Source organism: Clarias gariepinus, chromosome 20 (assembly GCF_024256425.1).
Source record: "Clarias gariepinus isolate MV-2021 ecotype Netherlands chromosome 20, CGAR_prim_01v2, whole genome shotgun sequence".
NCBI classification, from domain to species: Eukaryota; Metazoa; Chordata; class Actinopteri; order Siluriformes; family Clariidae; genus Clarias; species Clarias gariepinus.
Window position 1 is genome coordinate 8538739 of NC_071119.1, and position 25841 is coordinate 8564579.

The following is a 25841-nucleotide window of genomic DNA, read 5'->3' on the forward strand; positions in this document are numbered from 1 at the left end:
TCTTGAGTCTACTTTTAAACTGGGAAACTGTGTCTGAGACCCGAACACTGTCTGGAAGGCTATTTTAAAGCTTTGGAGCTAAATATAAAAATGCCCTACACTCTTTTGTAGATTTTGATGTTTTGGGAACTACCAGAAGTCCGGAGTTTTGTGATCTTAAGGAGCATGGTGGATTGTAGTGTGGCGGAAGACTGGCTAGATATGTGGGAGCTAAACCATTTAAAGCCTTGTAAGTAAAGATGGTATTTATGCCGTATTCTGGTTTTACCGCACGCCTCATGGTGGCGACATTTGGGTTCGTGCGTTTGCTGGCTTCTACCGCTGAGTGGCGCTATATAACTACAGACTAACGCCTCAGGCATCAGTTCATTATCTGCAGGATTAATGAGCCGCACTCCATTAGAGCTGCACATAATAGCAGATAAAATCAAGTGAAACATTGTAGTTAAACGAATTCATAATCACAGTATTAAAATTACAGTACAAATGTAGAATTTAAATGAAATAAAATCTTATTAGGATTACATTTAAGCAAAGTAAACGGTGAGCCTTTAGATTTTATCTTGTGTAATTGGAAAAGCTACGCATGTATGTTTTTGTCATCTTATATTTTGTGTTCTTTAAAATTGTAGTAGATTTATTAACTGAAATAAACGAAAAGAAATTACCATAAAAATTCTAACATTGTCAGGACGTGCTACTGCATCAGCAGATGTCGATGTGTTTTTGCGTTATTATAAGAATTAAATGCAGTAGGCTGTTATGATCATCATAATGTTCTTTAATAAATAATAAAAACATTTTAACAAATTACATTTTTACATCCCAGCACCCCCGTTGCGCTGTATCACCGCCAGCAAAAACCTTATAAAATACAAGTGAAACATTAAACGAATTTATCATTACAATTAGTGTACAAATTTAGAACTTAAATTAAATATAGACGTTTCTTAGTTTCATCGAATTTAAGCAAAGTAAATGGTAACACAGTGAGCCTTTATATTTTATCATTTGTAACACTCACGTAGCCAGAAAACTCACTGTGTATCAGAAAACGTGGGAGAGTGACAGGTGTTGTCAGATTAATGGGCAAAAACTATATAATAAACCTATATAAGCTACATAGCCTTTATAGGACTTTACTTTTATTTAAGTGCACGCACAATGATGAGAAAACGTTATGATGTTGTAAAATAATGAAATCCCAAACAGGGATACAGCGCTATTCTGTATCGGTTTCTGTGAACTTGACCACGTCAGAAAATGAACCGAAACTCCGTGTATACTCGCCTCACAGACATGAAAAATATATACTTACAGAAAGCAAAATGTCTGCTTTTATATAAACTAATGAAAAAAATCAGCTTATGTAATTCGTATGAAACAAGGATTACTACCGGTCATCCACCGCGGTGAAGTTGGTTTGACGTTGGACGTTGGATATTCGAGCTCCGGCATCCAGATTTCCAAATTGTGGCGGAGATTCGCTGATTTGTAGCGGGGATTCGCTAACAGAGGCCGGCGAAAGCAGCTCGCCTTCTGCGCTCGTTAGGGACCGTCTGCAAATTACTGTCCGACTGAAATACGGATATTATTAATATTATACACATATTTAAAATAAATATATGATCTATTGCCTCAAAATCCATTCTAAAATGTGTGTCCACTTGTTCTGGAGAGGGCACAACCTTTTTTTGGCAATATTATGACTTTTTATTTTTATTAATAATTAGTATTTAATAATTCTGCATTTTACTTAAATATCTTCCAAGTCATGTGACCTATTGACTCAAAATCCATTCTAAAATGTGTGTCCACCTGTCCTGCAAAGGGCACAACCTTTTTTCTGTCAATATTATCACTTTTAATTTTTATTAAAAATTAATATTCAATAATTCTGCATTTTACTTCAATACCTTCCAGGTCATGTGACCTATTGACTCAAAATCCATTCTAAAATGTGTGTCCACCTGTCCTGCAAAGGGCACAACCTTTTTTTTGTCAATATTTTCACTTTTCATTTTTATTAATAATTAATATTTAATAATTCTGCATTTTACTTCAATACCTTCCAGGTCATGTGACCTATTGACTCAAAATCCATTCTAAAATGTGTGTCCACCTGTCCTGCAAAGGGCACAACCTTTTTTTTGTTAATATGATCACTTTTCATTTTTATTAATAATTAATATTTAATAATTCTGCATTTTACTTCAATACCGTTCAGGTCATAAGACCTATTGACTCAAAATCTATTCCAAAATGTGTGTCCACCTGTCCTGCAAAGGGCACAACCTTTTTTTTGTCAATATTTTCACTTTAAATTTTTATTAATAATTAATATTTAATAATTCTGCATTTTACTTCAATACCTTCCAGGTCATGTGACCTATTGACTCAAAATCCATTCTAAAATGTGTGTCCACCTGTCCTGCAAAGGGCACAACCTTTTTTTTGTTAATATGATCACTTTTTATTTTTATTAATAATTAATATTCAATAATTCTGCATTTTACTTCAATACCTTCCAGGTCATGTGACCTATTGACTCAAAATCCATTCTAAAATGTGTGTCCACCTGTCCTGCAGAGGGCACAACCTTTTTTGTCAATATTATCACTTTAGATTTTTTTTAATAATTAATATTTAATAATTATGCATTTTACTTCAATACCGTTCAGGTCATAAGACCTATTGACTCAAAATCTATTCCAAAATGTGTGTCCACCTGTCCTGCAAAGGGCACAACCTTTTTTTTGTCAATATTTTCACTTTTCATTTTTATTAATAATCAATATTTAATAATTCTGCATTTTACTTCAATACCTTCCAGGTCATGTGACCTATTGACTCAAAATCCATTCTAAAATGTGTGTCCACCTGTCCTGCAGAGGGCACAACCTTTTTTTTGTCAATATTTTCACTTTTCATTTTTATTAATAATTAATATTTAATAATTCTGCATTTTACTTCAATACCTTCCAGGTCATGTGACCTATTGACTCAAAATCTATTCCAAAATGTGTGTCCACCTGAGCTGCAGAGGACAAGTGGACACATTAAATTATCAATATTATCACTTACATTTAAGTCACTTATACTTCTTCTTTGTCTTTCGGCTGTTCCCTTTCAGGGGTCGCCACAGCGAATCATCTGCCTCCATCTAACCCTATCCTCTGCATCCTCTTCTCTTACACCAACTAACTTCATGTCCTCTCTAACTGCATCCGTAAATCTTTCTCTAGACCTCCTGCCTGGCAGGTCCAACCTCAGCATCCTTCTACAGATATATTCACAATCTCTCCTCTGAACATGTCCAAACCACCTCAATCTGCCCTCTCTGACTTCATCTCCAAAACATCTAACATGGGTTGTCCCTCTGATGAACTCATTCTTGATCCTATCCATCCTTGTCACTCCCAAAGAGAACCTCAACATCTTCAGCTCTGCTCCCTGTAGCCTCACCGTTTCTCTTGGATTCCTCTCATTCACACACATGTATTCCGTACCTCAGTGGTTAAGGCATTGGACTACGGTTCGGAAGATCCCAGGTTCAAACCCCACAACCACCAAGTTGCCACTGTTGGGCCCTTGAGCAAGGCCCTTAACCCTCAACTGCTCAGATGTGTAATGAGATAAAAATGTAAGTCGCTCTGGATAAGAGCGTCTGCCAAATGCCTAAATGTAAATGTAATGTAAATGTCTTGCTCATACTTCTCTGCCACTCCAGACTTCCTCATACAACACCACAGCTCCTCTCTCGGCACCCTGTCGTACGCTTTCTCTAAATCTACAAAGACACAATGCAACTCTTCATTACCTTCTCTGTACTTCTCCACCAGCATCCTCAAAACAACACCTCTGCCCTTAACCTAGCTTTCACTACTCTTTCCCACAGCTTCATTGTCTGGCTCATTAGCTTTATACCTCTATAATTGCCACAGCTTTGCACATCTCCCTTGTTCTTAAAAATCAGCACCAATACACTTCTCCTCCATTCCTCTGAAATCCTCTCACTCTCCAAGATCTTGTTAAACAAACTTGTCAGAAACTCTACTGCCACCTCTCCTAAGCACTTCCATACCTCCACAGGTATGTCATCTGGACCAACAGCCTTTCCACTCTTCATCCTCTTCAATGCCCTTCTTACCTCACTTTTACTAATATTTGCTACTTCCTGTTCCACAACAGTCACCTCTTCTACTCTTTGTTCTCTTTCGTTTTCCTCATTCCTCAACTCCTCAAAGTAATCCTTCCATCTTCCCATCACCCTCCTGGCATCTGTCAGTACATTTCCATCTTTATCTTTAATCACTCTAACCTGCTGCACATCCTTTCCATCTCTATCTCTCTGCCTTGCCAACCTGTACAGATCCACCTCACCCTCCTTACTATCCAATCTAGCATACAAGTACTTATATGCTCTTTGTTTGGCCTTTGCCACCTCTACCTTCACCCAACGCTGCATCTCTCTGTACTCCTGTCTACTCTCTTCAGTCCTCTCAGTGTCACACTTTTTCTTAGCTAGCCTCTTTCCCTGTATACACTCCTGGACTTCCTCATTCCACCACCAAGTCTCCTTGTCCACTTTTCCCTTACTTGATGATACACCAAGTACCCTCCTACCTGTCTCCCTAACATTGGCTGTAGTTGTCCAGTCAACTAAAAGCACCTCCTGACCACCCATAGCCTGTCTCAACTCCTCCCTAAAGACTACACAACATTCTTCCTTTCTCAGCTTCCACCACTTTGTCCTCTGCTCTGCCTTTGTCCTCTTTACCTTCACTCTTATACTGTATGTCACCCTATTTTCCGGTATTTACTACTGCCATTTCCATCCTCTTTGCAAAGTTCACCACCCTCTACATTCCGGACTTGGGACTGGCACAAGAAGACACTGGGTTGCACCCCCCCCCCCCCCTCTGGTTGCACTAAGTCACTTATTCTTATATTTATTAATAACTAAGGTTGAAATACAGTTGCAAGTAATAATGAGCAGGTCCAATCATCTTGCGCAAAAATACATTGGACACAGTGGGCACATGCATTTAAAGGAGACATACCAATAACATAATGACATGATTTTAGAATGGGGGGGATTTTATGTCAAGACCTTCAAAAAGCTCTGGATGCTGAAGAAAAGCATTACACAATAATGTCACTAAATGTGATGTCACTCAATATAATGTCACACAGAAAGTCGCTGCAGCATTGAGGGAATTGGTGATCCCCCCCCATCTTGTCTTCTGAGAGACACGGCCACTCTAAGAGGTTCTTTTTATACCCAATCATGTTTCCAATTGACCTAATAAGTTGCAAATTGGTCCTCCAGCTGATTCTTATATGTACATTTTACTTTTCCGGCATCTTATTGCTACCTGTCACAACTTTTGGAATATGTAGCTCTCATAAAATCCAAAATGAGCCAATATTTGGCATGACATTTAAAAATGTCTCACTTTCAACATTTGAAATGTTATCTATATTCTATTATGGAATAAATATTTAAATTTAAAACTTCCACTTCATTGCATTCTGTTTTTATTAATAGTTTGTACAGTGTCGCAACATTTTTGGAATCAAGTTTTGGGGTTTTCCATGTATACATGCAAGTGTGCGTAAGCTATGCAGCAAAATCTTGTGTAAGGGCCCTGGGAGTTGCATCCTAATGGCAGCAGTTTCTAACCTGTTACTAATGACTTTCAGGGCGTGCTAGAAAAGCAAAAAGACCTGGAGGCTGGAAAAAATCCTTAGAAAAACAACTTCATACACTATGATGTAATAGGGGTTATATCATAGTGTTTGGACTCTTAAAAAATAATAATCCTAGTAAAACCTGTGCCAAGTTGTAGTGCGGACAGGGTATTCCGCTGTGGCGACCCCTTGCCGGGAGCAGCCAAAAGACCAACAACGACAACAGAAGAACATAAGACTCCTTCACACACTATGACGACATACAGACGACATATAGTGCTTGGGCCCTAATAAAAAAAAAATTCCTATAAGAAAAAAAAGGGGCCCTTCACACACTAAGACGACAAACTGTAGGGCTGATGTTCATATGCTTGGTTCCTAATAACAATCTTTAGAAGAACAAGATGGCCCTTTACACACTGTAATGTACTGTAATAGGGCTGATGTCATAGTGCTTGGGCCCCAATAATCTGTACATGGGTATTACATTGAGACACCCTAACTTAAGTTAGGCCTTTATTTGTCACATACTGTACATTACTGCGCACAAAAAAAATTCTTCACATACCAGAGAGCAGGGTCAGCTATGATATGGCACCCCTGGAGCAGATAGGGTTAAGGGCCTAGCTCAAGGGCTCAACAATGGCAACTTGGTGGAGGTGTGGCTTGATCTACCGACCATCTGATCAGTACTTCAGTTTTGTATGCCTGCAAGTTCCATTATACCGTACAGATGAACCAGCCCTGGTTGCTACTGAAGAAGTTGTGCAAGTACTGCTTGACTACATGTCATTTGCTATAGCCTAAAGAGTGGGCACATCACTATGAAAAGGTTAATCACTGCTACTGCTACTGCAAAAAGACCTGGAAGGTATTGAAGTAAAATGCATAATTATTAAATATTAATTATTAATAAAAATGAAAAGTGAAAATATTGACAGAAAAAAGGTTGTGCCCTTTGCAGGACAGGTGGACACACATTTTGGAATAGATTTTGAGTCAATAGGTCTTATGACCTGAACGGTATTGAAGTAAAATGCATAATTATTAAATATTAATTATTAATAAAAATTTAAAGTGATAATATTGACGAAAAAAGTTTGTGCCCCCTGCAGGACAGGTGGACACACATTTTAGAATGGATTTTGAGTCAATAGGTCACATGACCTGGAAGGTATTGAAGTAAAATGCATAATTATTAAATATTAATTATTAATAAAAATTAAAAGTGAAAATATTGACAGAAAAAAGGTTGTGCCCTTTGCAGGACAGGTGGACACACATTTTGGAATAGATTTTGAGTCAATAGGTCACATGACTTGGAAGATATTGAAGTAAAATGCATAATTATTAAATATTAATTATTAATACAAATTTAAAGTGATAATATTGACAAAAAAAGGTTGTGCCTTTTGCAGGACAGGTGGACACACATTTTAGAATGGATTTTGAGTCAATAGGTCACATGACCTGGAAGGTATTGAAGTAAAATGCATAATTATTAAATATTAATTATTACTCAATATGAAAAGTGATAATATTGACAAAAAAAGTTTGTGCCCTCTGCAGGACAGGTGGACACCTCTTATAGAATAGATTTTGAGGCAATAGGTCACATGACTTGGAAGATATTGAAGTAAAATGCATAATTATTAAATATTAATTATTAATAAATATGCAAAGTGATAATATTGACAGAAAAAAGGTTGTGCCCTCTGCAGGACAGGTGGACACACATTTTAGAATGGATTTTGAGTCAATAGGTCACATGACCTGGAAGGTATTGAAGTAAAATGCAGAATTATTAAATATTAATTATTAATAAAAATTTAAAGTGATAATATTGACAAAAAAAGTTTGTGCCCTCTGCAGGACAGGTGGACACCTCTTATAGAATAGATTTTGAGGCAATAGGTTACATGACCTGGAAGGTATTGAAGTAAAATGCAGAATTATTAAATATTAATTATTAATAAAAATAAAAAGTGAAAATATCGACAAAAAAAAGGTTGTGCCCTTTGCAGGACAGGTGGACACACATTTTGGAATAGATTTTGAGTCAACAGGTCACATGACCTGGAAGGTATTGACGTAAAATGCAGAATTATTAAATATTAATTATTAATAAATATGCAAAGTGATAATATTGACAGAAAAATGTTGTGCCCTCTGCAGGACAGGTGGACACACATTTTAGAATGGATTTTGAGTCAATAGGTCACATGACTTGGAAGATATTGAAGTAAAATGCATAATTATTAAATATTAATTATTAATACAAATTTAAAGTGATAATATTGACAAAAAAAGGTTGTGCCTTTTTGCAGGACAGGTGGACACACATTTTAGAATGGATTTTGAGTCAATAGGTCACATGACCTGGAAGGTATTGAAGTAAAATGCATAATTATTAAATATTAATTATTACTCAATATGAAAAGTGATAATATTGACAAAAAAAGTTTGTGCCCTCTGCAGGACAGGTGGACACCTCTTATAGAATAGATTTTGAGGCAATAGGTCACATGACTTGGAAGATATTGAAGTAAAATGCATAATTATTAAATATTAATTATTAATAAATATGCAAAGTGATAATATTGACAGAAAAAAGGTTGTGCCCTCTGCAGGACAGGTGGACACACATTTTAGAATGGATTTTGAGTCAATAGGTCACATGACCTGGAAGGTATTGAAGTAAAATGCAGAATTATTAAATATTAATTATTAATAAAAATTTAAAGTGATAATATTGACAAAAAAAGTTTGTGCCCTTTGCAGGACAGGTGGACACCTCTTATAGAATAGATTTTGAGGCAATAGGTTACATGACCTGGAAGGTATTGAAGTAAAATGCAGAATTATTAAATATTAATTATTAATAAAAATAAAAAGTGAAAATATCGACAAAAAAAAGGTTGTGCCCTTTGCAGGACAGGTGGACACACATTTTGGAATAGATTTTGAGTCAATAGGTCACATGACCTGGAAGGTATTGAAGTAAAATGCATAATTATTAAATATTAATTATTAATAAATGTGCAAAGTGATAATATTGACAGAAAAAAGGTTGTGCCCTCTGCAGGACAGGTGGACACACATTTAAGAATGGATTTTGAGTCAATAGGTCACATGACCTGGAAGGTATTGAAGTAAAATCCATAATTATTAAATATTAATTATTAATAAAAATTTAAAGTGATAATATTGACAAAAAAAGGTTGTGCCCTCTGCAGGACAGGTGGACACCTCTTATAGAATAGATTTTGAGGCAATAGGTCTTATGACCTGAACGGTATTGAAGTAAAATGCAGAATTATTGAATATTAATTATTAATAAAAAATTAAAAGTGATAATATTGACAGAAAAAAGGTTGTGCCCTTTGCAGGACAGGTGGACACACATTTTGGAATAAATTTTGAGTCAATAGGTCACATGACCTGGAAGGTATTGAAGTAAAATGCATAATTATTAAATATTAATTGTTAATCAAAATGAAAAGTCATAATATTGACAAAAAAAGGTTGTGCCTTCTGCAGGACAAGTGGACACACATTTTAGATTAGATTTTGAATCAATAATTCGTTTATTTGTTTTAAATATCAATGTTTATAATATTATTATTATCCGTATTTTAGTCGGACAGTAATTTGCAGACGGTCCCTAACTCGCGCAGTAGGCGACGTGCTTTCGCCGGACTCTGTTAGCGAATCGCCGCTACAAATCTGGTCGCCGGAGCTCGAATATCCAACGTCCAACGTCAAACCAACTTCACCGCGGTAGCGCATCCACTCACAGCCGAAACGAAATGACATCAACTTATCAATGAATTATTAAAATGGCCAGTCAGTTTCCTTGTTGTTTTCCCCGACGCATTCATAATCATTAGTCTACTTCTGCTGGTGCGGTGTTTCTTATCCCCACCCCCGTTAAAACGGCGTATTCAGAGAAAGGCTCGCCTGCGAGAGGTTGTGCGCACGCGGTTCACTACACAGCTGAAACATATTTGTATATTAAGACTGAGATAAGGCGGATCACATCGCGTTTCGCACAGCACCGCAAAGACAGCGCTTATTTAACACGTATAAATGTGTGTTTGTTGTATTTCTGGGAAAGAGAAATCTCTTATAAATCTCTCATATCGGCGCGCACGTTCATCTGACTTTAGATCAAAACTCGGCAAAGGGAAAGAGCGCACGCGCGCCGCGGGTTCATGTGAACATTTTACATTCACTAAAATATTTATTTACAACCACATTTCGGCCATTCACACACATGCATTGTGCTATGTTGTTTGTACACACTTTTACTTTTCCCCTTCTAACTCCCCTTTGATCAAAATGCTCCCAAAATGAGCCGACACGAGCACCTATCTATCATCACAGGAAAAATGGCAGAGTAGTTTTTCCAGAGTTAATTTTTTTTTCCTCAAAAAGAGTAGTTTTTGCTCTATTTTGAGTATACAGAGTAAAATTGGTCCATAGAGTGGGAGCAAAATCCCAGAGTAACTGTTGTGACTCCTCCCATAACTCTCCTCCAAAAGTTTAGTTTATCCGCCATTACTGTCATATATTGCTGAGTTGTGCTTTGGCTTGAGAATAGAATGTGCGCTTCTGCTGAATGGTAATGTAAGTGAAGTTTGAAAAGTCTTTGTATTTATTTTCATAATATTTAACTGGTCGGATGGTTTTTCTTTTTTTGCATAGACCACTTTGTCGTGTTAGACTACGCACAAGGCCAGGTTAGAACTAAGTTAGACTAAATTATCTTTAAAGCAAATAGCTAATATAGCTTTACATTTCTAATGTTAATTGACATTAGTCAGTAGGCTAGTAGCCTATTAATATTTAGTCCACAAAAATAGTGTGATAGCCTCGAGTTGTGCACCACATGTACTTGACTCGGTATAGAGTTAAAGCTGCGATTTGTACGTCTGTGTTCAAAATGTACAGAAATTATGCAAGCTAGTACACGATGAATCCATTTTCCAAACCGTGTTTTTGGCTTGTCGTGGATCATTGGGGACATAATAAGTATTTATATTGGGACTATTTAGACTGGTTCAGGTAGGTACCGCTGCGAAGTAGCCCAGTGATCCATCATGGACATAAAAGGAGGCGTGGCAAATTTTGGCGATTTTAATGTGCATTACTACCCCAATTCGCATAGTAATTTTGAGAAGGTATTTTTAGCATTTACAAGGTTTGTCTGTAATTTTTTTTGTCGTCCGAATCCAGAATTTTCGGGGTGTCAAATCCAAATTCACTGTTCTCCTCCTAAAGTTTCACCATTACTGTTAGTCACGGCCATCGACCGCTGCTGCTGCTTTGGGTTAAGAAGAGAACGTGACGCAGTGGCGGCTGGTGAAAATTTTTCCTGGTGGGGCTGATGTGACAAAATATTTCTTTGCTTAGTCCAATATAAGAATTAAAATCAACAGTCAGACGATGATTACAATTAACAGTAATGATTTAATCTCCTCCTCAAAATCACCAGTTTCACAGATAAAGTAAATAAACAAATTTCCATTGTATAATACGCCATGCATGCTTAAGAGTATCAAATACAATAATCAACATCAAAGGGTATGATCAGCTGAATCACCTTCCAAGCGAAGTTGCATCTCAAAGTGGTTCACACAAAGAAAAACAGTTTTAAAAATGCAATTTAACGCAACAGTCTAAAACGGGTATATTAATAAGGATCTCACCGAATTTGGTGTAAACTGCTCTTCGCTCGTTAAGTTCGCCATCATTACTCTGATTGACCGCGCCTCTCTCTGATTGGCCGCGCCTCAAAAGAAAAAAAAACTTAAATCTCGCGGTATTTTCTGCGGCTTCGGGCAGAATTTTCAGCGCCCCAACACCATAAAATTCTGAGAACCTGATTGGCCGCATATTTATTAATTTACCCTAGCAACAGTACATGACGGGCTATTTGGCTGCACTCAGGGGCGCTTTTTCTCAGCGCCCCATGACAAAAACGATACAAGTCTGTCTGTGGAAATTCACTGGTGAATGAATGTCACTAGGTGGGAAATGTTGTATATGTTATTCATATCGCATGTAGACACATACTGGTGGGTAAACCGAATTTAAAAACTTAATTTGTAAAAAGTATATTTTACATTTTTAGCCCCTCTTATCAGGGAGGGCGGTGCCCCAGCGCCCCCTATGGGCCGGCCGCCACTGACGTGACGTGTGCTTCAGCTGGATGGTAAAGTAAGTAAAGTTTCAAAGTCTTAGTATTCATTTTTAGGATATTCACCTCTGTACATTTAGCTCAAACTATTTCGTCACGTTTTTTTGAATATTGAAGAGCGATTAAAGAGTGCTTTCTCATGTTTAAGTTATATTAAAATCAAATAACTAGCATATATTGTTGAGTTAGACTGCAAACGTGAACATAATTTCCACAGGTAAAATGAACAAGCAGCATATCGAATAATTATCCACTAAACTTTTATAACAGGCGTTTCGAGTTGAGCACCACATGTACCTGACTCGGTATAGAGTTAAATTAACGTTAGCCGTATTTGGATTTCTGGAGACCATTTTGATTTGCATTATTCCTACTTAGACGATAGTTGTTGCTATTAATATTCATAATATAGCCTACAATTCAACTACATAGATTAAAATGTAAACCAAGAAACTTTATTTCATGTAAATAAGAGGTTGCATTACAACTGATTTTCATATTTTAAAAATGACATCCATCATTTTAAGTTAATTTCAATTGTGTGTCTATTTTCCAGATGTAGCCTAAATAATCAAATAATAAATAGGATATTCATTTCCTGTTCAATTAGATCTTAATAAAATAAAATAAAAATTCCAACAATAACCATCTAAGTATAGAAATATTAAGAACCCTGCTTTAACAGAACTAATAAGACAGTTATTGCATATTAAAAACACATTTGTGAACACATTTGAGTGCACTAATGAATGTTATTTTCTTTATCTGACCCTGAGTGTTATCACCCTGTTTAAATTTGTCTTTTTGGGTCTTTCAGGATGCAGACCAATAGTGTTGTCAGAGTGAAGTTCAAAGACAGCCAGAAATATATTTTTTCTTCAAATCTTTTTACATTTCAGTCGTTTTTGGAATGTGGTAAGAGATGCACTTTAAAATTGTTAATATCATAAATACTTTTCCCTATGATTTTTTTATAGCAATAAATTACGTGTTTGATTGTATATTATGGGGTTAAAAAATAACTGTTTCTTTGGCATTGCTGGCCTTTGTCAATTTTCATTGGTGTGTTTTCCTTCAGTTGCTAAGAAATTTGATCTTCCTACAATGGATGTTAAAGTCTTTGATGACTCGAAGACAGAGGTTGATGAGGAAGCATTTGGATATCTGTTGACACGACCAGATCTTGGTGTCCTATAAATTGTCATTCCAAGCACAGCAAACATTGATGGTAAAATGTTTATTCTGTTCTGTTTATTCACAGCAATATTCACTGATTTGCATAGTCTAATCTGGCTATTGGACTAATTCTTAATAGCTGTGTAACCACAGTAGCATGAGCAGTTAATCAGACAATTGATATGGTTTATATTTAAGATTCTTTAAGTTCAAGCTCATTAGGAGATACTGATGGGTTGTCAGAGTCTGATGACACAGCAATGTTGATTAGAAGCCCTCCTGAAAAGAATCCAGCTGACAAACGTCATCTTGCCCAAGTAAGGGTCACCAATCTTGCCTCTGAATTACATTTACATATTGTACTGTAGATCTACATCCACATCTTACACTTCTACATATATGAAATGACTTTAAAAATAAAAACATTTGGAACTACATTTCTTAATTTATAATCCCTGCACAATTTTGCATCATTCCCCCTCCAGATGATCGAAGATATCCTAAAGAGCAGCCCTGGAGGAGAAAAGGTCTTAAATGAATATGCCCGCACCAAAGGTCTATCAGATGCCCGAAGACGTGACATGGTGAAAATCTTAGTAGCATATCTGACAAATGAACATGGGTAAGTTTATACATTATTTTGTAAATTGATGTTCATGATGTCATGGGTTAAATGTATAATTATAATTGCTTCCTTTGTTTTGTGTGTGTAGAACAAGCCCGTCTCGACGTTTAAAGGAAGAATATGCAAAGGGAATCATTTCTCTTTTCCCATGTTTGGCTGACCCCAGAAGCAAGCTTGGATATGTAAGTAGCTATTGCCTCTTAATATTTTTGTTTTACAGGAAGAGGAGACATTCTGTATATTGCAGACTAAAGACTATCTTTATTATTATTGATGTGGCATTTATAGAGTAAGGCCCTGATCACACCGAACACGTTTTTGCAGTGAGACATGCCTTTTTAAAATTATTTCCGGTTGGTTTTGAGCGTTCTGCGTGCCGCTTATGCACTCTGTCCGCTTTGCGTTTTTGCAGGAGTGCTCTCGGCACCCGAATAAAAAAAAAAAAAAATTAAAAAAAGCAACTCCAAGCAGAAAAGCTCTCAATGTCATTCACGTTTTTTCCCATTGTCCAATTGTATAGATGCAGAGACGGCACTGCCCTTTTTTTTTTTTTTTTCAAAATTTGACCGAAGTAAAGGAAGTGCTGTGCGCCTGGCGTTTTTAGAACTAAAAGTTTGGTATGATCGGGGCCTTAATTGGGTAATGTATAACTGCTAAGTGTATTGTTCTGGTAATAGGAGCATTACTACAATGCAGAAGATGGAAGTGGATATTTGGCATGGAGGATTAAAACCCTGCAAAAAGAAGCATCAGAAGGACGGATGAAGCGTGCCCGGGAACCACAAACAGGTGCAAGATTTAATGTTAATTCAGTACTTTTAGTAGTTTGACTAATATTTATTAGACTTAATTTTTTTTTTTTTTTAATGAATATACAACTTGCTTATTTTATTATTTTCAACATTTGTGACTTGTTTTTGAAGTAATTTTGTTCCAAATTGGTCTTTCCGTCAAGTCATATAGTGAATGAGGTCTCATGATACACAGCATCTCTACAGAAAATATTCTCATTTCTTTTAAAATGCATTTTTTGTATAGCCATCAACATTGGGCGAACTTAAATATCATTTTGGGATATATGCATGTTTTAAATCTAGCTTCATTCATCTAGTTTTGGCATCAATGCATTGTGTTTTGGAAAAAATAATAGTAATTACAAATGTGGTTTTCATATTGGTCTAAACACTTTAGGTGGGCCAACTGCTGACAGACATCCCTACAAAGAAGACTCCTTTCTGACTGAACACCAACAGTGTCAGGAAGCAATAGCCCTAATGAAGCATACTGCTGATGAGTCAGTGGTAAAGGAAAAGATGAAGTTAACACTGCGCTATCGCCAGAAACTACTGCACGACCCTAAAGAGTCAACTAATATTCTATCATTTTTTCCACGATTCCTGGATATACCAGGCTTGGTATGTGAGACCTAAAACATAAAAACAGGCAAATATGGAATAAAGTGCTATAGTTGTTCTGCAGTAACACAGATGTGTTAGGTAAACAAAGTCAATTCCTACTTTAATTATATTTGGCAGATTGATCAATATTTTGGACTTCTTTTTGGTGATGCGACCTCTACAAAGTTGTTGGAGAAGTGGTCTACCAACCTAAAACCAAAAGTTATTGCACAGAGCCGTGGCCTCACACAGACTTGCGAGCTCCAAGAACTCATCCAAAATGCTGAAGCCACTGAAGTTGAAGAAGGTATCTAAACTTTAAATTATTTAAGAGGAAGTTATGCATTCATGAAAGCATGAATAGTTTTACCTTGATCAACTTTACAAGATGATCACATTTTCACAAGATCACATGCAATGGGGTAAACTGTCTAAATTCACCTGTTTCTCTAACATTTCTACCCTGATCTTTTCACAATGGCCTAGTACAGGACTGCATATTTGGAGTTTAAAATTGTTTTAATTTGGGAGTCTAAATAACAAAAGCATCTTTGATATGCTGTAGGTAAAGTTTTACTGCATGATTTCAGTTTAGTATCTGTAGAGGTTTCACCTAAATTCATCCACACATCTGTAGCTATCAAGACAAGCTATGAATGTGCTCTTATACTGTATCTGTGTTCAGTATTAACTAAAATACTTAGGTTATGCTTAAACTCTTCTGCCTATATGCCAATTTTTTTTATTTTTTTTTGTGTGTGTGTGTCTCTAGGTTGGGATAGCAACATGTCTTCCATTCTGATCCTGATTCACCTTTTGCCACCCTCAAGTCAAGGCCGCAAGAGACCGGGAAAGATCTCAGCTAGACATGCATGTGATCATCTTGTGAAGTTCATCAAGGTAAAACTACTGATTTAAGCTGATCAAATGACCCTATTTCATAATTATTTTTGTCATTGTGTGAACTTGCTTATTTCTCAGACTTGCTTATTTCCCTTAAAGATCACCTGTCCTCCAAATTGTTGTGCTATTCTTTTCTACCTCGCACATATATTATAATGATCTGTTGGAATGTCCTGGTATGTCCTAAGTATGTAATATAGAAACTTTGGTGGAAGACATAACAGTATCTTTCTTTGTACTGTTTATTAACTTTTAACTGTTAAGTCACATTGGCACTAATGTGTTTTCATTCTTTTACAGACTGGTACCAGTATCCAAGGGCACTTGGGTAGCATTGGAGAGAGCCTACAGCCATATCTACTTGCTGTTGGGCCAAAGAAAAGTAGGGTGCATTCTTGGTTCATTGTAATTGACAAACATGCTTGACCCTGTAAGGCTGCTAATTCATTGGCGTGTGTTGATGAGCTTTTTAAAGCTCACTTTGTTTTTGGCACTTCATACTGTCAGGAATTGATCAATGTGTATAGCTTTTTGCAAACTACTGTTAATGTTGAAACCACCAAAGTGAATCCCAGGGTGGCTGAGTTGAGAGCTAGAGTCCTCCAGTGAGCAGATGATTTGTTTTATTTGTAAAAAGGAGCATACTAATGCCAATGCCCTTATAAGGCACTTTAAGTTAGTTCATGGCCTTTGTCCAGGGAAAAGACTCAAGTTAAAATGTGCTCAAAGAGGTTGTTCACATGTTTACCATAGTTTTTCTGGATTATGAAAGCATCTCAGCAAGTGTGCAAGTGACCATTCACACCTTGATTTTAATAAAAACATATCCAACGCCAACTCCATTTCATTAGTTAATGTAGCTGTTTTATCAAACCAAAATCCACCATGTGACTCGTCGCTCTTAAAAACAAATATAGTAAACAGTTGTGCAACAGTGGTAGCTGAACTTAAAGTTGCTGGTGTTGCAGAGACAACTATTAACTATGTTGTTGGTGCTCTAGAAGAAGTGGTTGGAGACATTCATAGTGAAACCCACGAATCTGTGAAAAACAGCCTGTCCTTAGAGGAGCCCATAAAAAGCGTCGTTGAGTCTCAAATTGATCAGTGTTTTGAAAAAATGCAAAATCCTTTCACATTATTAAACACTGAGACTAAGAGAATGCGGTACTTTTCAGACAAATGGAGAAAAATAGATCCTGTTGAATATGTTCTAGGAACAAGATTTGCAACGAGGCATAACAGAACAACTGGAACTTTTTCCCAAACAATTGTTAAAGATAAATTTGTATATGTACCGATTATTGAGACATTACAGTCCATTTATGAGCACCCTAAAATTACAGATATGATGGCAAGAGATTTACGGCAAAGACCAAATTGTCTTTATGACATACACGATGGAGAATTCTTTAAGAATCATTTACTCTTCTCAAAACAGAGACATACAGTTCAGATCCAGCTTTTTTTTGATGAATTTGAATGCTCAAACCCCATTGGATCAAAACGAGGAATACATAAGTTAGGGGCTATCTATTTTACCCTTAGAAATATTTCCCCTTAATACAACTCAAGTTTGCTAAATATACATTTAGCCACTTTATTTCATGCACAAGATATCAAAAACTATGGGTTTGATAAAATTTTAGAGCCGCTTGTCCAGGATATCGCAACACTGGAAACCAGTGGAATTCAGATTCCATTGTTTGATCAGAGAGTTAATGGAACCATAGTACAGGTTACAGGTGACAACCTTGGTGTTCATTCTTTGTTTGGTTTTGTGGAATCATTTACTGCTAGGTACTGTTGCCGCTTTTGCCTACTAGAGAAAGAGGACTTTCAGACAGTGTTCAGTGAAGATAGTCCAAAGATGACACTGCGAACAAAAGAACTTCACGCTGAACACTGCCAGCGAATACAGAGCAATCCCAGTCTGCCTTATGTAATGGGAGTAAAAAAGTCTTGTCTTTTAAACTCATTGCAATATTTCCACACCACTGAAAATTTTTCAGTTGATATTATGCACGACATATTAGAGGGGGTAGGTCAATTTGAGATGAAGTTACTAATTCAGCACCTGATTGAAAATTATACCACATCAGCAGAAGTAAACAGACGAATTCAGAGTTTTAACTATGGTTTTATGGAACAAAACAACAAACCTCCGGGTGTACAATTAAGAGACGGTTCCAATGACTTGGGTTTAAATGCCACTCAGAGCTGGTGTTTATTGCGTTATCTGCCCATTATTTTTGGAGATCTTGTGCATCCCAATGATCTGCACTGGTATTTGTTTATTTTATTGCTCAGGATAGTCAATATTGTGCTTTCTTCAGTTATATCCACTGGCATAACCATTTACTTGAAACATTTGATTGCAGAACACCACAGTTTGTTTAAGCATTTGTTTCCTGATAAGAACTTGTTGCCAAAGCATCATCTAATGGTGCATTACCCCAGTTGTATGCAGAAAATTGGACCACTGATACATTGTTGGTGTATGCGTTATGAATCTAAGCATGGTGTTTTTAAAAAGCAGCTAAAAAGCTTTAAAAATATAACGAAAACATTAGCAAAGAAACACCAGTGCCAAATGGCTTACATTTGGCAAACATTTGATCCAAATGCCATGAAATTTGGTCCTGGAAAAACTGTCTCATTGAATGAAATGGAAGCTGGTGCTGAGATGGCTGGAACACTTGATATGCCTCTGTGGACAAAGGTGCTAAATGTGAAATGGGTCAAGTGCTGTGGAAACACTTATCGTTCAAGGTTGGCAGTTTGTGTTCGAGTTCAAAATGACATGCCCGTATTTCATGTAATCCAGAATATTGTTGTTAAAGATGAGCAAATTCTTTTAATAACAACTGCACTAAAAACGTTATGTTTGGATGAACATATTCATGCTTACAAAGTTGCACATACCACAAAAGCACTTTGTTTTGGAGATCAGGGATATTTTGCACCACAAGTCTTTTGACATCCTGATGTCTTATGGTTGTGATTCTCATTTGTTTATTGTACCGTATTGTTTCATATAATTCTTTTTTATCCCCTCCATTATATTAGTACTGCTTTTTATTTTATCATTTGTCACAATTACAACACGATGACACAATCTCAATGACAAGTGAATTAAGTGTAATGTTTGTGAGAGGAGCTTAAAAAATAAAATTTTGAGACATGAGTATACAGTTTGTTGTTGGTTTTATTTTAATACCTAAAAAAAAGGAAATTCTTAATTTTGAGGGTGAAATGTAAATGGTGTAATTCAGAGGAATAACTCTGGAAAGAGTAAGTTATTAATTAGAGTCCACTCATAATCGATGATAAACAACTCTGGAGAAGAGGAAAATTGTGGTAGAGTAAATTTGAAGTTCTTCTGAACAGAGTTAAGAAGTAGCAGAGTAAATTTTTATGTACCTCTGAACTGAGTAAAATAGTACAAGAGTTACTTTTAAAAAACTCTAAATAGAGTGAAATGTAAAATGAAAGAGTAAAATATTACCTCTAAATTGAGCAAAATTAACTCTGTAAAAACAACTCTATCAAAAGAGTAACTTTTACTCTTTTCAGAGAGAGACCAAATGTTATCTGGCATAGAGTAAAATTTTCTTCAAATTGAGTAAATTTTACTCGGGCAAATTTACTGTGATCTATCATAAAGAGAGGCGACATATTTCTCCAGTACTTGGACTAACCTCACCCCTCCCCCCCCCGAAAAAAAAAAAACCCTGTTCTTAGTTGTGTTGGACTAATGGCACTTAGTCATTAATCTAGTTAACCCAGTGTAAGTATGTATCCAATTATGTAAACATTAAAGCACTTTTTGTAAGTCGCTCTGGATAAGAGCGTCTGCCAAATGCCTAAATGTAAATGTAAATATACTTGCTAATTAAACACTGCAATTTTTTTAAGGTGAAAGTGCGCGCGATGTGAGCAGCTTTAATTATTGATAATTAAATAATTATTAAATGGTGGACATAAACAGCAAAAAGAACAATATTATTTTACTTTTGATTATTGTTATCATGTTATTGAATGATTATTTGAAACGTAAGCCCTTCGTGTAGATTCATGCCACAAGTCATTTTATCACACAAAGATTATTACGTTGTGCTCGGACCACTGACTCCAAAATTGACATTTTTACCGTTAAAAATAAAAATGTTTTTACAAGCCCTTGAGCTGTAGTTTGTAATAATAACAATAGACAGATAGAAACAGAGAGTCTTTCTAAACAAAATTAATTGCAGCCGTTTTGCAAAATGTCCCTTTGCGCCACCTGGCGGTCATTTCACAAATTACTTTGAATTGCGACTGATTTATTTTGGCTGTTGCCATTTGGCCACGACAGAGTGCATGGCAGTCATAGACATTCCGCGTGAGTAACCACTGTAATACTATTTTGTAATTAATTCTAAACTGAACAGGTAGCAGTGCAGGGATGATATTATTGCGGGTTAAATGATCATATTTTCTAAATAAAAAAATGGCGGCTGCATTTGGGACTAACTGTAGCTTGTTCATTGAGGATGCAGGACAACCACCTAGTAATGCATTACAATAGTCCAGTCTGGAGGACATGAATGCATGAACTAGCTTTTCTGCATCAGATACGGATAGGATACTCCTAAGTTTGGCAATATTTCTAAGGTGGAAAAAGGCTGTTTTTGTGATATTGGAGATATGATTTTTTAAAGGACAAGTTACTGTCTAATATTACGCCCAGGTCTTTCACTGTCAAGATGGTAGTAACAGTACATCCTTCTAAACACAAACTGAATTGTGAGAGCTGTTGTGTACTGGTTTTTGCGCCAATAAGTAATATCTTTGTCTTATCTGAATTTAGTAAAAGAAAGTTATCAGTCATCCAATCTTTTATGTCCTGGACACGATCAGTAAGTCTAGACAACTTTCGTCTGGGTACAGGTTTAATGTATTCTGTACAAGCCTGTACCTTACACTGTGTGTAGTAATGAATACTGTGCAAGTCTGTACCCTTACACAGATTCAATCTCATTTTCAGGAATGCTTTACATGTGCTTGAACTGTGAGTGTATAAAAGTTCCATAAAACACATTTTTTTATAAAAACAAACAAGTGTAAACTTGTAAATTGGTAAGATCTGACTGGAACACAGCATGAAAAGCAATCATCATTAAAAATCATCTTGATTACTGGTTGACAGATGTTTAACAGGAATAATATTAAATATAATAAAAAATAATATTCATCTTAACTGTTTGAGCAGGAAATTATCTGCAAACTAGGAATGAAGGCCCATTGGGATCACTGGCTTGGCAACTGATTTGGCCTGCACTGTAAAAAATCTGACAAGATAAATGTTCAATGAATTAATATACGTTCTTACAGTGGTATTTGTTGAGACAACAGATAACATTGTGTTCCTTAAAATCTTTGGAGACAAAAATGAGCCAAGGATTTACCTTCTCTGAGATGCAATCATGTGATTTTATATAACCCCCACCTCCCTCCACCGCCGGACTGACACTATCAAATTGCTCTAAAGAGGGAAAGATGGCTGTTTTGTGGACCCTTTATTCTGGGTAAGAATTTATATATTTTTTACTAAATATGTTTTAGTTAGCTTACAGGTATTTTAGACAATTATCATTATACTGAGTCACCCTGACATTACAGAGGCGAGCTTAGCTAACGTTAGGCCTCACTGTACAGTAGTTAGCTACCCGTTCATAACTGTATTTATCTGCCCCCACCGCCGCACATTGCCCTGACTTTTGCTTAGCAACAGTGTCCTAATAGCTAATGAAACTTCGATAAAAACGCAGTTACTTAACAGTTATGGAATAGCGGCGCTTCAGCACTCGGTAAGTTAAGGAATATAAAAATATCTGTGTTAGTTTGGCTTCAGAGTCGCTTTTTGTGGTATATTGCTTTATTAATATATTTTACTATAACTAGATAGGACTGTAGTCCTTGCTGGCCTAGGTTACTACACATTAAAAAATCTAGATAAATGTTAAATGAATTAAGGCAAGGCAAGGCATGTTTATTTGTATAGCACATTTCATACACAATAGTAATTTAAAGTGCTTTACATAAAAGAGAAGATAGTTATAAAAAGAAATAGAAAATAATAGCACTCAAACTTTAAAAAAATATTTAAATTTGATTTAAAATAAAAATAAAAACAGCTCGTAATGACATTTTTAAAACTACTTAAAATTTGATTTAGAAACAGTTAAAATTTAATAATAATAATAATAATAATATTAATAATAATAATAATAATAAAAAATTAGGTAAATATAAAATACATTGCAGTCAGTTCGGACGTAGCACAGTGCTCATTTAATAAATGCACAGATAAACAGATTTTTAAGTCTCGATTTAAATGTGACTAATGTTTTAGCACATCTGATCTCTTTTGGATGCTGGTTCCAACTGCGGGCAGCATAATGGCTAAAGGCAGACTCTCCTTGTTTTGTGTAAGCCTTGGTATTTCTAACTGACTCGATCCTAACAATCTGAGTGGTCTGTTAGGTTTATATTCAGTGAGCATATCTGCAATGTATTTAGGTCCTAGGCCATTGAGTGATTTATAAATGAGTAAAATTACTTTAAAATCTATCCTAAATGTTACAGGAAGCCAGTGTAAGGACCTGAGGACTGGTGTGATGTGCTAATATTTTCTGGTTCTAGTTAGAATTCTGGCAGCAGCGTTCTGGATGAGCTGCAGCTGTCTAATAGTCTACTTGGGAAGGCCGGTGAGGAGACCATTACTACAGTGGTTAATCAATCGGACTGTAGGTCCTACCGTCGCCGCGCTCGGCGGTACCGTTTGGCTTTGTGCGTTTGCTGGCTTTTACCGTTGAGTGGCGCTATATAACTACAGACTGACGCCTCATGCCTTAGTTCATTCTCTGCTCGTAGTAGCGGATAAAATCAAGTAAAACATTGTAGTTAAACAAATTTATAATCACAGAACTAAAATGACGATACAAATGTAGAATTTAAATTAAATTAAATCTTATTAGGATCAAATTTAAACAAAATAAATGTTAACACAGTGAGCCTTTAAATTTTATCACGTGTAATTAGAAAAGACGCGTGTAGGGTTTTGTGTCGTCTTATATCTTGTGTTCTTTAAATTTATAGTAGATTTATTAACTAAAATAAATGACCATAAAAATTATAACATTGTCAGGACGTTCTACTGTGTCAGCTGATGTTGGTCATTCAGCCCCGCTTGTGTTTGTGCGTTATTATAAGAATGAAATGCAGTAGACTGTTATGATCTGTAACGGATTCGACCCATGTTGCACGGGCGGCACCATAAAGCACGGACACGAGGCGAGGTCTTACGGGAAAAGGGTAATTTATTTAGGCAAAATGGGGAAGGAAAGTGTTGAAGGAGGGAGAATGGAAAGAATGGGATAAAGGTTGTGCATGTGCAGTTCCGGGGGCTGTGCCACACTGGCATGCGGGCACACAGCTGACGATAAGTGTTGGTGCGAGTGGCAGAACTGAGCACGCGGAGGCAGCGCTCCTGCACGCTCCCTCGTAACGGCGCTTCTCCCGCTGTCGATGGCCGGCGCGAGTTCTCGCTGACGCAAAAACCTAACCACACTTTTCCTCTTCGGCAGCGGGGCTGCGAGGGCGGGCACGGTGCGGGAGTGAAGGTGCCGCGGGAGCTCGCGCAGCTCTTTCTCGCGCTGTCCTCAGCGCGGAGATCAAAGGGCGGAATTCTAGTGCCCTTGTTTAAAGCGCCTGGGCCGCGTCACATCTCCCCACTGACATGCTTCTTTCATATTCTCCATTACATCACGTACTTCCCAGACGTCAGACAAACCTCCGCGCCTTGCTTTTATAATGCGGAGCAAGCCCGAGATCATATTAACGTTAATTATCGCCAGCCGGCACAAATAGGCGGCTCCCGTCCCTTTGCTGCCTATTCAGGGAGCCTACGGAGTGAGGGAGTAGTTATAGTAGATTTGGGCGTACACCCATCACACGCGCACGCCGTGGCAGATCATCATAATTGTCCTAAACTTGTATTTCATAAGGTTTTCCGAGCGGTGGTACAGCGCAACGGGGGTCATTATTTACTATTAAACATTAAACGAATTTACAAAACTTAATGCGTGCGATTAAGCGCTGATTCTACGTAGGAAAGTAAAGAAGAGGATCCTGATGCTCAACATTCCGGAGACCAAACCCCATTTAAATTAAATTAACAAATATTGCATGTAAATAACAATAGCCCACGTTTAAAACAGCATTTTATTTAGATTATAAAAAAATAATCCTGCATCTGTTTTAGGTGTTCCAGCTGCCACTGTTCTAGAATTTAAATTAAATCAAATCTTATTAGGATCAAATTTAAGCACAATAAATGTTAACACAGTGAGCCTTTTGATTCTATCACTTGTAATTAGAAAAAAAGCGTGTATGGATTTGTCATCTTATTTCTTGTGTTCTTTAAATTTATAGTAGATTTATTAACTGAAATAAATTACCATAAAATTAAAACAGTGTTAGGACGTTCTACTGCGTCAGCTGATGTCGGTCATTCCGCCCCGCTTGTGTTTTTGCGTTATTATAAGAATGAAATGCAGTAGACTGTTATGATTTGTAACGGGTTCGACCCATGTTACTCAAACAACTCAGTTCAGGTGTAAGTAAATGTCTGTGCTGTTTGGGGGAGGGACGTGCTAATGATTTGGTCGGCTCTGTGTGTGTGTGTGTGTGTGAGAGAGAGAGGGGGGTGTCGCGGTGGTTGATTATTCAGTGAAACAAAGGCTCAGCTGAAAAATGTTAGGCACATCAGTCACTTAACCCCCAATAAAAGGTATTTGAGTGTTATGATAGTTGTAATATAACAGATGCGCACTGAATACTAAACCAGGCACGGAGATTAATGAACCAAGATAGCCCCCATACCCGTTTAAAAAAAAATAAATAAATAAATACCAAATAATATTATTGTGTATAGACTGATTAAAAACAATGCAATTTATGCTATCATAAGGAAAATAACAAGTTCTTCCATTCCAATGATTAAAAAAGGTAACAATGTCAACTTTAGAATCTAGAATCCAGGAGATTAAAATTACACAAATTGAAATCACTGAAAGTCTCCAGAAGAGCCTCAGATTCAAGAGGTTTTTAAAGTGGGGAGAAGTGCATTTCAGTTCCTCTAAATGTATAGGTGAGAACAGCCGATTCACACCTGGGGAGGGTGAATCATTTGTATTTGAATGTTGTCTGGCATTGTAAAGCACTATAGTGACACTAAAAGAACAACCCAGGATTAATAGGAATTCTTATACTGCATAAACATTATTTAGCACAAAAAAAATTCCTCGCGCTCGGGAAAACTATGCGTGCGGTTGAGCGCTGGTTAGACTATAGGAAATTAAATCGGAGGGTTTTTATTTAGACTATAAAAAAAATAACCTGCGTCTATTTTTAGGCGTGCCAGCTGCCACTTTTTAGTTAGAAGTTTTCAATACAAAGCTTATAATGCCCACATGACATGACGGAATAAGGCACGGCTGGTGATGATTGGGGTTTGTTGGGTTACAGTGGATTTTACTACGCGGTGTGAGTGCAATGGCCATCCGTCTGCTCGCGCTGACTCTGCTCTCCGCGGATGGCCCCCTCCCACCTCTCGCTCCTTTGAAGTCCCCGGGCGCGTTCCATTTGCCCTGCTTGCATGCCGCACTTCCGCGTTGTTGCACGCGCGCTGCATACACAGCGCGTAGTAAAATCCACTGTAGCCCAACAAACCCCGAGTATTTTATAGCGCGGAGTGCAAGCCCGGGCAACCATAGTAACGATAGCTCACCAGTCATGTGTA

The 25841-nt window shown here is 36.9% G+C and overlaps 1 protein-coding gene and 1 long non-coding RNA gene across 2 annotated transcripts in view; both read left to right on the top strand.

Moving 5' to 3' along the window:
• The window catches only part of LOC128508497 (asialoglycoprotein receptor 1-like), a 357167-nt gene that overhangs the window by 169214 nt on the left and 162112 nt on the right, over positions 1 to 25841 (top strand). The gene's annotated exons all lie outside the window — the stretch shown is intronic.
• Positions 13330 to 15079, top strand: LOC128508509 (uncharacterized). Its single transcript, XR_008355921.1, has 3 exons — positions 13330 to 13694; positions 14375 to 14486; positions 14889 to 15079. It is a non-coding gene; the product is annotated as an uncharacterized LOC128508509 (long non-coding RNA).